The following is a 15,198-nucleotide window of genomic DNA, read 5'->3' as shown; positions in this document are numbered from 1 at the left end:
CTCCAGACACCAGCCCATTTATTTCCATGTAGTGCTGCTCTCTTGAGATAAATGCTGGAAGTAGTTTCTGAGGAAGAATCATAGGAATCATAGCTGAACCACTGATTGACTGTAATTTTCTTGCCTTTCAAATGTGAGCATTGCATCTTCCTATGGAGGCTGCAATTGTAGCCCGCTGGGAGCTATGAGCTTTAATGTGTATGCTGCCAGAGAAAGCCACTCCACAGTGAAGGAAAGTATGCAATTTGAGTGGAACGGTCATGCTGCTCTGTGAGCACTATTAAATATGAGGTGAAATTGTTCCTTTAATAATGTATTTTTAGACACCCAGTCCTCCCAATCCTTCCTGTAGCTGCCCTATAGCTGCTGACACCATGGATATCTCAGCGCAGCCCAAAGAATTGATCTACAGATCCAGCTAAGGAGAAACAGGATTTAAAATGCATGGAGAAAAGAGCGGCCGTCTTTCTTTGAACTTAATCTGCAAGGCTACACAAACTGGCCATAAAGCAAAGCTTTATGACACCCGTGGAGATGCACTTCATCGGTTTTTCCATCCCCACCCTGACAGACAAAGCTGCAAGTGGCCTGAGTCAGCTGTCAGCTAATTACCCATTTCTTTGCACTCAATACCAGCAAACCCTTTCTGTCTCCCAAACTGTGCAGACAAATTTAGGTCTCATCAATACAAGTAACAAATATGGGGTGGTGCTGATGTTGAGAAATGCAAAATAGCAAATTGTTAATCTACACCTGCGGTTCAATATATATTCTGTCAGTACCCCAAAGTCCTGTAAGATGAGCTCAAGTGCCCCCTCAGTGACACTGCTATTTATTCTAACCATGATTCATTACTTCTAGCTAAGATTTTAGCTGTAAATCACAATGAGCAAACTGTGTATCAGCTACCTTTAGCTAATTTCTCAGCTTCGTTGCTAACCAGTTTCCACACACTGCATGATCAGTGTTACAGCTGACCCAATGTGTGAATATATGTTTAATTGTAAAACTCTAATTTGTATTTTATGAAATTAGTTGGGCTAATCCACAATCGCTCCACATACCCCCTGGCAACTGCGGACATACCCCCCCCGGAGAACAAGTACCGCTGTCCTGGCTGGACATGAAAAACAGAGGTGCAGAGGTCAGGGTATACAGCAAGAGGAGCTCACATGTGTTTATGGAATAGAAAGCATGCTCAAGCCAGGATGTTAAAAGGTGAAGTAACCATTTTTTATTCTGTAGTTGGTTTGTGGTCATGTGGAGAGGGGGCACGCTGACATCCGTCACACTGACAGCTCCTGGGAAGCAGGGCAGCACTTTGACTTCCTTTTTTTGGCAACTATCTCCTGGTTGCTTTCAGATGTTGTTTTTTTTTTTATGTGCTTTCCCTTTTATATGTAACTCCAAGCTCCTCTTGCATCAGTGATTTGCATGTGTATGACAAAAAACAGACGAAAAGGAGACAAATTGAAAGTAAAGAAAAAAAGCACGGAATAAACTAAAAAATCTGCAAAAATAGAGGCCTGCTGACAGAATGAGAAGATGGATCACCCTCAAACTGACAGGTTTAAGGTTCAAAGTGTGAGCGGGCAAGAGTCTCCTCTGCTGAGCCCTCATCTGCAGTGTGAACGGCACCAAGCAAAAAGACAGTTTTCCTGCAGGGATCAATGAAGATTATTATATCAACTGTTATTTTTTTATAAGTCTCAAGCACAACAGACACATGATTTGTCCTGATCATCTCCTTTGCTTCAGCTTGGCGCCCAAGGCTTCGCTGCTCAGTTTAACAGCTATAGGTCCGAGGTATCAAGGAGCACAGTATGAACCAGCTTCCAGCGGTGTTTTGATAAGCACCTTCTTGACCTTACAGCACCACTGTTGTGTCAGTCGAATAAGCTCCATCACGTAAATCCCCCCCTCTGCTCTGCCCCGACGCCTGTCGGTAATCACCAGCCTTAACCATTTGCTGGTTATAATGAGATGTGGGAGTGAAGGAGGTCGTGAGACGTCCTTGGAGTTGCTCCTCCAGCTGCAGGTGTGTCATTATCCCGTGGTCGATTCTTTATGGTCCTTATCTGGGAGAGCAGCCAGAAAGTCGTCAAATTATGAGCCTCTCTCACTGTCACACTGACACATAACCGCATGCTTTGATCAAAACCAATGTCATCCTGTGTGCATACATAAGCCTACATGTACCTGTCTTCATGCAGTGTAATGTCAATGCGGCTGTGACAAAGGTGACACCCAGCAGCAGAGAGACAGAGAACAATTTCTGCTCCTCTGTGAGCTCCACAAATTGCCCTCCTTATAGGAAGGCATTGATTTACCAAAAAAAAAAAAAGGTCAGAGCCTGGTGAGAGCAGGACACACTGCATATTGACAATCCAGTTGAAATGACTTGTGAAAAGTGCTGTTGATGACGGCAGAAACATCACCAGGAAAAAGGGTATTCCTATGTTGTATCAGACCTACCGCAGCACTTAGTGATAGCTTTTCACAGCACACAATATTTATCATTTCTCTCTGCTGCTTAAGTGCTGAGAGCTACTGTAGGCTGTAATTTCCACAAGCTAAGTACATGCAGTGTATCCCATCTGAATGTTTTATAGAATTTTTTTTTTTTAAATGATGAGAAAAAGCATTGGGCTATTCTGACATTTAAGCCCAGCAGCTGTCTCTCTATTGACAGGGCCATCAAAATCCCAGTAGCACTGGCACAAATAGTTTGCATTTTTCACTCTCCTTACTGGGAGCCAAAGATGTCATTTATGGAGCATTTAAGACTGAATGAAACCACTCTGAGCCACAGTATCTTTATTACTGGAGCCACAAGGGCCCTGAGCAGACATCAGCCTCTGTCACACCCATCACTCACATACTGTTATTTCCCCCCATGCGTACGGTACAGATTCACACAAACACACACAAGCCCTCCATATGCACCCCAACTCTTCATCAGTCATCTTCACCTCTCTGTCTCTCTAACCATCTGAACATCTTTTTTTTTGCCACTTTAGAAAAAAAAAAAGGTTACTTGAGTGTGCCTGTGATATATTTTGCACTCAAAGTTGCATTTTTATGACATCTCTCCCAGGCGTTTGTTTCCAGCACGAGTTCCCTCACAGATTATTTATTTTGTTTTCCACTGATCCTAATAAGAGGCTTTCATAGCGAGCATCAAAAGGCCAGCTGGCAGAGCTGCATCTTGGGTAGAGCTCCTCAAGGTAAATGCAAGCAGGCCCTCATCAAAAGCACTGTCAGCATTATCACACACTTACACACACACACACACACACACACTGCATTTTAGAAACACACCAGTGATTCTCAACATTTCATACATCAGAAAATAATTTTCAACTCTGAAAGCACCATGTGCATTGCGTTACTGGGGTGGGCGTCCTCTCTTAACTGCCAGCAGGATCTAAATGATGGGTTTATATCTTTACAATAATTAAACGCTCAATTGATCTCGTCCTTTATTGCCCTATTGGGTGGAAAATCTGCTCCATGAGGGCAAATGATGGTTGCTTAACTGCTGTGATACTGCAGAGGGTAATTGGGCATTTTACAATCAGAGGTTATAGGCATTAGAAATTTCTAATTCTAAGAAGCCTTCGTAGCTCATGAAATGCCGGGGCTATTTTGAGCTTTTTTTTCCTGATGCACAATGAAGCAGTCACAGGGGCCCTGGTGAGAGAAAGAGAGAAAATGAGAAATAACAAACATTCAGGCACAAGGCGAGTAATAACAGGTTACTTCTGAAGCTCCTCAGTGGGCGAATAACTGAATACTCACAATCAGTCACAGTGTGTAATACAGTCTTTCTCTTATCGATCCGAATGAGGAATACTCTGATCATTTACTTATGTAAAAGTACCAATCAAACTATGTTAAACTACTCCCTTTCAAGCAAAAGTCTTGTGTTTAAAATCAATTTATGTACTCAGTGTATGACGTAACGAGATGATCAGTGTGTACGTAGCATTGTATTGATTAAAGGTCCCATATTGTGCTCATTATAAGGTTCATATTGGTATTTGGAGGTCCTACTGGATCAGGTTTCTTTTTCTCATACCAGACATGGCTGCTGCAGCTGTTTTCAGCCTGTGGATGAACGTTCCGATTTAGAAGAACAGAAACAATCTGCTGCTGCGCTCTTGGCTTCAACGTCTTTGTGTTAGCGGGAGCTGGTGTTAGTGAGGAAAAAACAACAGCGGACAGTGAAGTGAAGTTTCATTGATGGTGACAGTCGGCCTGCTGAAGGGCCGGAGGAGGTCACATGATCAACAGATCCCCTTATGACATCATAAGAGGAGGCAAATGTGTGTGTTTTCACACAAATGTACTGAAACATAGAGAGGACGGCCTTCTTTCACAGTCTGGTGGTATTTAGCTTGCCAAAAACACATATTTATGTTGAATAGATATTACAAAGTGCATTTTGCATAATATGGGACCTTTAAGGCTCAATTAGGATCAAGAATCGTGACCTTTTTGAAGCTGACATGGTAAACTTATTAGCAAACGGTTGTTTATTTACACAGCAGTCACTCTAAATCATTAATTTAGCGAATGTAAGTCTAATATTCACTTTTTTTAACTCAATTTTATCAACTGCTGAGGGAAATACCTGACTCTTAAGTTTGGACTACACGTATTTTCCAGTTGGGTAAAAATGCTTAAAATAAATAGATGTTTTATTAAGAAGAAAGACTGAATGGTCATCATTGGTGCTTTATCTTGAAGCAAAGAGTTGGTTTTGTTTCTCTTGCTCTCTTCGGGGTGCTCTCAGTAGAATACAGTAGATCAGTCTATCTCCTGGCTCTCAAACACCCCCCCTGCTGACGCCTCTCACCAGCCAGAGCCAGGCTCCTCTAAAGGATCTTACCCCAAGGACAGTCTTTCTTCCGGAAGGTTTTGGAAAACCAAGTCCACATCTTTTTCAAGTGAGCAGCACTCAGATGTTTTAGATGTTGGTATTGGTCCTCTGCTGCCTTTCTCACTCCCCCACATGCCTCTATTCTCTCCCCTTCTTCCCTGTTTGGCATCTCTTTCTTCCTTTCATTCCCAGCTCCACTTTCAGAAAACAGTAGGTGTGAAAATGACTGTGGGATCTTGTTTTAATTTCATTTTCTCTTCTCCCTTGTGGAAGTCTTTTGCGCAAGGAGGACTAAAGCGCAGTATGAGGCGTGGGCTGCAGTATCACAGAGGCAGTAGGAGGAAGGTGTGATCACAACCCTGCAGGCTCAGATCAGATCACACGTCATGCTTTTCAGCCTAATCTGTGAGTTTGGTTTGGCCACAGTTTTTCCAGCCCACGCATCCCAGTTTGCAGCAGCTGAGGGTTTCGGGGGGGGGAAGTTTGAAACAACAAAGACTGGTGCGGTTTCTCCTTTTCTTTTACCTAACATACTTTGCATTGAACTGCTGTCCGTCTCTGTTTTCCTCTACCTGCTCCCACCGTCGAGATAAAGGTATACCAATACTGTCAGCAGTTCCTCAATGAATTCCCAACAAGCTTTAATTTTCAGACTCATCCATAATTCACCAACAGAGGGCACCGAACAGAGCGGCATCAAGCTGGATTAAAGGCCCAAGTACTGTATCTTTTCCTTTCAGTTTAATTTGAATAGATTTCATATTCATTGAAACGGCATATGAGACACCCAATTTCAATATGTTGAAAAGGAAAAGAAACAGACAGGAGGGAGCAGAGACGGTGGCTAGATGGATGATGACTTCAAAAACATCAGCACGGCTGCTCTGGGTGTCCTGAGGCTGCTGCTGTTATAAGAGCACATGATGTCTTTTGCGAATATCGTCCATTTTTCTTGACTATTTTTTCCTAAGTAAACATGCAGTAGCTTACAAAGTAGATCATCTTCAGGCGTAGCGATTCAGTGTGACAGCTTGAGACAGATTAGAAAAAGAACGGTCAAAATAGGTGAACCAGAGGCCAAGATATCCTGACTTTTACTCACCAGAAGGGATCAGGCTTCAAAAAGTCCAGATCCTGCATTTCCAATAATGCAATTCAATTGCATATTTCATTAGTTCTTCTGTGGCTGTTAAATCCACAACCCTTTAAGTTCAATTCATCCAGTTTATAACCAGCTTCACAGTCAAATATTTGAAGTGTAACTCATGATATACTCTGGGTTATATTCTCAAACATGGCAAAGCTTCTCCACAACCACAAAAAAAATATATACCACTGTCTTTTTAATCATCTACATATGACACAATTTTTTAGAAGCCCTGTGATTGGTTGGATTTCAGACCAATCATGATTTTTCGTCCGATTTGATGGGTAGTTTTCAAGATTTCTCTGGATACTGTTACTATCAAATACTGTGGTGATACTGTGGTTCTTGTTCACCACATAATAATAATATTAATAATACAAATTACACTTTGTGGTAGTTCTCTCTCTAAGTGGCCCTAGCTACTGTTCATTTTGTACATGGTGCATAGGCAGACATGATATCGTTAGCAAACTATCTAAACTATCTTACTCCCTGAAACAAAGTGAATATCGAACTATTCCTTTAAATAACTGCATGCTCTTTAAGACTACAGTATGTCAGTCTTGTAAACCTCCATCACTGTGTCTCCTCTTTCTCTCTCCTCTGTTTCTCTCCCTCCCTTCTTTTGTTTCTAGTCACACAGCCTCAGTCCCATCAGTACCTCAGGGCTGACATGTCCGCTGATGCTAACAAATGACAACCGTCCCCACTGACAGGAAGTCCATCTGTCTGTGTCAGAGTAATTGAATTTCATAAATATAATCAGAGGGGTCTGTTATGAAGGGACCTGTAGTGTCGTCTGGTCTCCTCTGCGTCATGCCTGTGTATTATTCCACACACAAGAGACGTGGTCTGCAGCCACATTAACAAGAGCGAGCTCAAGCATGATCACAGTCAAACAGATAGAACACAGATAGATGTTAGTTTGGTATCTGAGGAATAATGAACAGAGACTCTGCTGCACCATTTGTCTTGAAATCTAATAGGAAGAGGAAGTTGCCAGTGGCACGCTGCCTTGATTGAGCGGGTAATGGAGGAACAATTGATGCTCCACTACAGCGTCATGATGATTTGCTCTGGTTTGAAAAGGAGTTGTGTTTAAAAACTCCACTAGACAATTTGACATCACTCAAATGAATGAATATAGTGCAGGTAATCGGCCACTATTGATCAAACCAAAAATAAAACAGAAAACTCTTGAGCCACTGACGGCAAATAGATTTGAAGCCATAGATTCCATCCATTATTAGCCAAAGCAGGGCCACAGTATTCCCACTGACCCGCATGTGCAGATTCAGCATTAATTGTATGTTCTGCTGAAACAGAGGCTTCACACGAACCATATGCTCAATATAAAGCATCTAATTAGCTGTTAAATGAGCCGAGCTTTAACCTGAGAAGCTCCCTCAGAGGGGTAGTTAATCCCTGTTGAAGCAGTTTGAGGAATTATTGATCCAAAGGCCCATCAAGCTTTGCTCCATGAGGATGCTATCGACCAAGGTACCCAGAGACTCTTTCCACTCGAGCCACAAACTCAAAGTAAAGAGAATAAGAAAAACAAAATAGAAACTCCTCGTGTAGATGATCACAAAAAAAGTGAACTAGCAGGGCCTTTAGGGGTTCTCAAAGACGCCAATCTAATTAGTGGCAATAAAGACCTTGAAAACTCCATTGATGATGGTGCTCTCGACAGAGATTATCTCTCTCCCAAACTGAAGAGAGTGAAGCAGCAGGCCGAGATCAGGGCTCTCTTGATGCCACTCTAAGTAGATTTTGTGAGCCTCAACACTGTGTGAAATTACTCTATTATGAGACCAAACAGAAACTTGCAAGTTATCTTTGCTCCATCTGATCCATCTCAAGCCATCATGGCTTCAATTAACACCCAAAAGGAAAAACAGTCTCTCCAACACCATTTACTTTATAATATCTTCATTTGGAACAATATTGTAATGCAAAGATTAGAGCAGGACAGATGACCATGTGTGACTGGTTCGCTTTGGCAAGCTTGCGGATGCACGACTGTGATGTCTGCCAAGCTGCGAAACCTGTCTGGAAGAGGAGCGAAGCAGCAACTGGCTGATTCACTCACTCTCTCATGTTCAAGTCCTGATAGATTTCATCTCCAAAACAATTGATAGTTTGTCGCATCTGCTGTGCTGTGGGACATGCAGCCTGGGATGTGAAGAGAGCCAACATATGGTAGATTTAATTAATGTGAACCATCTCGTCGTCTACCTCCCTGCAGACAGTTTAAGCCTTGTAGACCACACAGACCCCCCGTGTTGTTGGGATTCACAGGCGTTTCCAGACCAGTTCACTTTGTTGGGTTCACCTTACTGAAATAATTGGTGTGCTCTCTGTCCAGCTGAGCCTGGGTTTCACCTGCTCCCTCTCAACACTGCCAACTTGGGCTAAAGTTGCGAGAAAAACATTTTAAATTCAATGTGAAAGTTGCCTGTGTCATATATATTCCCTCACTTGCAGAAAAAAACAACTTCAAATTTGATTTGCTTTTTCTGAGATTCAGTCACTGACATTCCGCTGAGATGCAGAAGCTTATTTCTCAGATCTCCCAGATCAATGAGCGTCTTTCGAGACGCTATTTGTACTCAGTCATTGTTTTTTCTCTGTTCTGCTAAGGAGAGTGCTCCTCTAATGGATTTGAACACTAAACTGATGAAGGAGCATTTATTGGCTTATCGGGACAAATCACATTTTTGAGAAGGCTCTTAGAATCTGAGCTCCTGTCTGTAATAGGATAAACAAAATGGCCTCGTCTCAAATGGGAGAGTGTGTGAATCCACCGTTGCCAATGGAAAATATATATTCCAAAACAGATACCAAGAAGCATTGGCTTCTGCACATGGTTTTGTGAAAATTTGATTAAAATGATTGAGCCCTGTGCCTGCTGGCAAGTTAAGTCCCTCGCTGGATGTTAACCCTTTACCTACAGACATCAAAGAAATAAACTGTGCTCTGTACAAAGTGCAACAAAACATAATTTTGAAATGAAAAATTTAATCTTGTTTGGGTAAATGAGATTAAAAGAGCCAAATAATACTTGTCCTGGCTCACAGTCTGAGTCAACGCATCCAAAGCATGAAGCTTTAACTCTGAACTGAACTGTCTGAATATACAAAGTACCCAAAATAGAATAGCAATGAAATATTGAGATTTTATGGAGAAAAAAGGAGGTTTAATAACATTTTGTTCTTCCCTCTGGTGCTTCAGTGTTCCATCTGTGCACCAAATTAGTCCACAAATTCAAAAGAGGAGAGTCGATGTAGTGTGTACAAAAACACAAATATCATCACTCACCATCTGACAGCATGACAGCTTTGTTTAACAGCACAATCTAATATTCAACATCTTTGAGTTATCAAGTCGGCTCGCCCCGAGGAAATGTAAGAAAAACAGCATTGATTGTGGAGCCAACACAGTGCTCCGTCATTATCGACTGACCCTGCTGTCAGGAAACAACCTGACAAGGTATTCACTCTGGAGGCACCGAGAACAAAACCGAATAATCCAGCCATCAACAGGGTGGCAGTTTGTGATCATTTACGGGCGATATTCAAACAGATGATAGGAGTAATGATGCAGTTACAGATGATATTCATTCAACTTCATTTCATAATCAGAATCAGAATCATTCATTTGCTATCTAGTTGAACAAAAGAGGAAAAGTAATAAGAATACAGTAGCCTATATTCATTTCCTTTAGTTATGAACTTCATTCTCTGCTTCTTCAATAAGGAATTTGCACACAGCAGAGAGTCTAGGATGGTCAGGCAGGATGTGACCATTTCCATAATTTCATAATAATATAAAGAGGTTTTAGAAAAATGCATAGAACCATAAAGAATCTCTTGTTTATCTGCCCTGAAAGATGAATACCGACTGTCATCCATGCAGCACATGAAACACTTTCCATTATTTTGATAAACAGCATAAATTGACTGAGCGGGAGGCTCATGTTGACTGGTGAGAGTGTGGGGCTCTAAGTTACTGAGCCATGGTGTGAAATCCCATATGAAATATGATATTTTTCATGAATAGCCGTTGCCTGGTTCTAAGAGAGGCAAAGGTTGAGTAAAATAAACTAGTGCAGAAATAATGTGATTCTATGACATCGAGAGGGCAGTGTTCACGGGGGAACAAATTCAGACACACCAGAGCACACATACAAATATGTACAGCCAAACACAAAATAAGTGCATTAATCACTGTGCTTACTGTGTGTATATCTTGAAATCCTCGAAAGTACAAAGTACGTATGCAATTGTTGAACATTCTGAGAGTTAAAGTTGCATTAACATTAACATTATTGGTTTGTCTTTTATGGCATAAATTCATCTTCACTGCATATTTATACACCCAGTAGTTACGGAGCTACATTAGCATTCACTCTGAGCCATGTTTCTGGCCACGCGATGAATGCAAGTCCAATATAAATACTCTTCTTATATCTCTGTTTTGGTCTCCACCAGCTACTGCAAGACATACCTGGCTCTACAACTGCTAAATGTTGCTAAACAAGCTAAATGCTGACTTTGCCGTTTGCTGTCTGTCATGTAGCATACAGTTGATTTTAGAGCTTATTCTATAAAAACAGCAGTGTAAATGACAGAGAGAACAGATAGACAGTAATGATGCTAATAAGAGTTTCATCCCTCCTTTCACCATACATGTTTCCTATTCATTTCACCTATTAAATAAATAAACATTGATTACAGGAGCTTTGAAGACAGTATGATTGGGTCTGACCAGCCTCTTTTTGCTACTGTTTCATGTCTTCCCTTGAATTGTTTTGTGGCCTCTGATTTGTTCAGCTGGGGCCGAGCAGCATGCTGAGGGTTTGCTTGGAGTAAGCAATAGCATGCTAGTGTGCAGCCGGCCACCAGGGAAGCTGTGACTTTGCTGGAGGGGGTACCCCACTGCTCTCCCCTAATTCGAGACACCTAGTGTCTCTGGCCACCTGCTAGTCAACAGAGATACACCATAATTGCAGCAGCTTGCTGTTAATCTAGTCAACTGAGTACAGGACTGGGGGAGACGGGCAGACAGCCTTGAAGCTGCAGTGGCAGGCTGATATTCTCTCAACATCTCCTTAGTTACCTAGTTGCTATACTTAGACTATGAGTGCACATAACAAGCATTAGGACACTCGAGAGCCTCTAGTGCAATTCTACCGCATTGTGTTGCTTCACTTTTCTCCAGGCTGAGAGGTCTTCATATTCATGGTTTGCAGAAGTAAATTACATGGCTAATGGGATCTCTGCAATCTGATCACTCAAGAGCTGGACACCATTCACAACCAGGAAACAGTAAGGGAACTGAAGCTTTTTCCAGGGAAAAAAAAACAACATATTGAAAGCAACATATTAGGTTTGAGTCATTGTCTGAAGGGTTACAGGTTGCGTGGGTATGACTGGAAGTTGAGCTGACTAGCAAGACGATAGGAGGGAATGATGAGAGAGATGGTCCTGAGGCACAGGAAACACAAATCACAGGCTTAAACAATGCTTGAGGAACAATACACACGGATTAAGGGGTCAGTGGCAGAGGCAATGATCTCGCAATGAGTGGAGGGAAAGCTGGGGTTGATATGCTGCACATTAATGAGCTGATTTTAGGCAGGTGAGCAGGTGAACAGGATCCAGATGATTGGGAGGTACAGATGCGAGCATGGACTGCCAGAGGTCGGAGCAGATCAGCAGATGGTTGGTGAGAGGACTTGGAGCAGGGACGCTCTGTACAGGCTAGCACAAAGGGACAGGTGTCTGCGTCCATGGAGGGCCAACAGAAGTGTTGTTTTAGCAGCTACAGGGTGCAGATGATGCCAGAGTGACAGGCAAACCTGGAGGTGTGCCCCCACTGCACTGGAGGGAGAACCTGAGAGTGGACAGAGTTAGGTACCACCAGACAGTTGGGATCATCACCTGAGTCGGGTTCTGTTGGGCTGTTGGCAGAGGCTCCTTCAGGGACGTATAAACAAGACAGGCCATCTGGTTGAAGTTAAATCAATCAAAGAACAGGAGCCACCAGACTTGACGGGAGTTGAGATGCTTGTCTGTCCAAACAACAAAAGGAAATTCTCCAAATTTTCCAAGATGAACTTCATCTCAAGTAATTCACACTTCCCAACATCATCTGTGGGAATGGGTAGGCAGCAGGCTAACGGGTAGGCAGTTGAGCAACTAGAAGCCAGTGACTCTCTCTGCTTTGTGAATAAAACAACTGAAGCAGTCTGATGCTTTAATTTAGCTCATGAATGCTGTGAAGAGCAAAAGAACAAGTTTGGCGCCATCAATCTCTGTCTGTCTCTGAACCTTGTGCAGATGTCTCTTTCTTAAACCAGTTAACACACAGATGGAGCGCACAAACACTGCATGTGATCAAGGTTAAAGAGGCCGATATGTTCAACATTTTATCAGTTTATGGTATCAGTCTTTGGTATGTTCATGCTGACATCTGCCTCCTCATTACAGGCTGGGGACTGCGTATCCTTAGATCCTTCACCTGTTAAATCCCCAACAATCCTCTCCATATCAACCTTGTTATGCATATGTTTAATTCACATCATTATTAAATATGTGACCTACTTTTTCCTCCAGAAAGACAGAGCAAATTCAGTGTCCATGCCCTTGGTGTTGTAAGGGCTCCCACTGTGAATTACAATGGTACCTAAATATGGAAAGAGATTTTTTTTCAGCCTAAATCAGAACATAAAAAATGCATTTGCATGCATCATTTCAGCTCTGTCCCTTTACTGTCCCTGTAGCTACTGTGTGGCATTAGCGGTTATTTATAGTCTTTTATATCAATAAAGAATGTAGAAATTACCTCTATGAGACTTAAACAATGCAATACCAGATGTCCTAAGGTATCAGCGGGCCTCATCCGAGGGACTTACAACCGCAACGGCACAAATTTGACAAACACAATCAATTAACATAAGGCAGGGTGAGTCATGACCTGTGGTATGAATGAATGCACTGATGCAGAGTTGTGTGATGATGTGAGCTCTCCAAAATGATCAGAGCAATAATCAAAGTGACACACATGCAGGACTCGTGTAATGGAAGGCATGAATCAGCGAGCAAAACAAGCGATGAAAGCACCTGAGAACATCAACAAACAGCACCAAGTCACTGCCCCGTTAATGGCCGTAGACGGCATTTACAAAACTTAGAGAGAGCTGCAATAAAGAAAATGAAGTAGGCATGTCCTTAAGTGGGATCAGAGGACGATGCATGTGATGTACGAATGATGTCCAGTGAATAATTCAGATGACCTACAGTTCACATGACCTATAAGCAGTCCAGAGAGAGAAACGCTCTTTATCTGTGCCATTATATATTTTATATTTTGTTTTATTTCAGCTTGGGGAAGGTGATGCCATGCTGTGTGATGCATTTCACTCTTTCTTTTGGTAAAAAGTGTAAGTCATTGACGGTAAATTCTGTCGATTATTCAGACTAACTTGAAAGACACGCTGCTTTTGAGCGTTTCAAATGTAATTTTTCAGTGTCTTCAGCACCACAAATAAAATTCTTTTCACCTCTTGTGTGTCGGGGAGGAAGCTGAAGTCTCAGAGACAGATATTTCAAAATCAAGGCACCCTAAACAATTATTTTGGTGGTCTGTCCCTTTAATGTACACATCTTTAACCTTTAATAATAATTGAATAATTCAACCTAATTAACAATACCAGAATAAAAGGAAAGATAACAAATACTGACGATGGTATTGACAACTGTGTATCTTTATAACATATTATATTTGAACATAGCAGTTTAGGAACAAAATGAATAAAATCCAAAATAATAGGAACACTGTACAAGACACACAAAAGTGCTGATCGTTACCTCAATTTTCTTCTGCAGACATGTCAGTGATTCGATGGAAGTCACCTGGAGCCTGGTCAATGCAGGCATCAGACAGGAGTTACATTCCCAGGTAGCAATCTTCTTCTGTTTGTCTGCTATAGAGCAGTGGGACTGGCATTGTCCCTCCTCTGTTAACTAAATATATATCACTATCTGAAAGGCAGACCTTAGTTTTACCTACATTCTTTGTCACTTGTTGTACTTGTCTAACACATCTAATGACGTATTTGGAAAGTTTGCACTTTGACCAGTAAAATGATGCCAAACATGACACCAGTTTGTTATTCTGTCACCAATATGTCAACATCATCAACTTAAAAGTTACTCAAAATCGAACTTTAGTTTTTTGTGAATCGGGGCTTGATCTTCAAAAAGTGATCATTTATTTAGCTTTAGCTTGAGTGGATTCTACGGTTCTTCTGTTTGTTGAGTGGTTACTTTTACTTTTCTTTTTTTTTTATCATGAACGTCATTGCTGAGTAAAGTGTGAGGGAAGTCTCCCCAGGTGTTTGGGTCAAAGGCTCTTATTCAGGCCAACTGTGAAACCTAACGCTGGAAAAGTCCTGTCTCTGTCTCTGAAGCACAGTTTAGCTGTTTGGTCGTTTGGGTTGGCTGGCGTCCTCCAGATAGGGAGTGGCGCTCTGTTGTCAGGGTTACCAAGGTCACAGGTGATAACCGTGCTCTGCTCCAGACATCACAAGAGAGACGGTCTCCTGTTGCAGAGATGCTGATCTTGACCAGTAGATTCACACAACATGATCGGGGGTAACGTGAATGGTCGTAGTTCCTTGTTTAGATTTCAGAAAGCCAATAGACTACTCATACGTATTTATGGTATGAGTAGAATGACCACATTTGGGCGTGGAGTGATTTTGGCACGCCTAGTGGGGTTAAAGGACTGATCTCAGGAGGTGACCTTCAGAACTGAGGTGACATCAGGCAGTGCTCTTACTATTTTGCTGCTGTGTCCGTTCTCCTCGGCCGAGCCTTAATAAACATTGCCGTGTAAGATATCAAGATCTTCAGTGAGACTCAGTCTGAGCTATCCACATCCCAATATTTCCTTCACAAAAAGGTTTCGGCTTGGTTGGAGTATCCTGTGTCCTGGGATCACACCTCAGTCCAATAGTTACTTGCATAATCGGAGTTGTATTATTTTGCTCTTGTCCCTGTCTTGAGTCTCTTAAGCCACAAACTTAGAGACACTTGGTCTCTGAATATTGAGTGCTGGTAAAACACAGCAGTGATCCTGGACAGGGTCTGATTGGTCA

Source organism: Pempheris klunzingeri, chromosome 5, assembly GCF_042242105.1.
Source record: "Pempheris klunzingeri isolate RE-2024b chromosome 5, fPemKlu1.hap1, whole genome shotgun sequence".
Taxonomy (NCBI): Eukaryota; Metazoa; Chordata; class Actinopteri; order Acropomatiformes; family Pempheridae; genus Pempheris; species Pempheris klunzingeri.
This window is presented reverse-complemented; position numbering follows the sequence as displayed.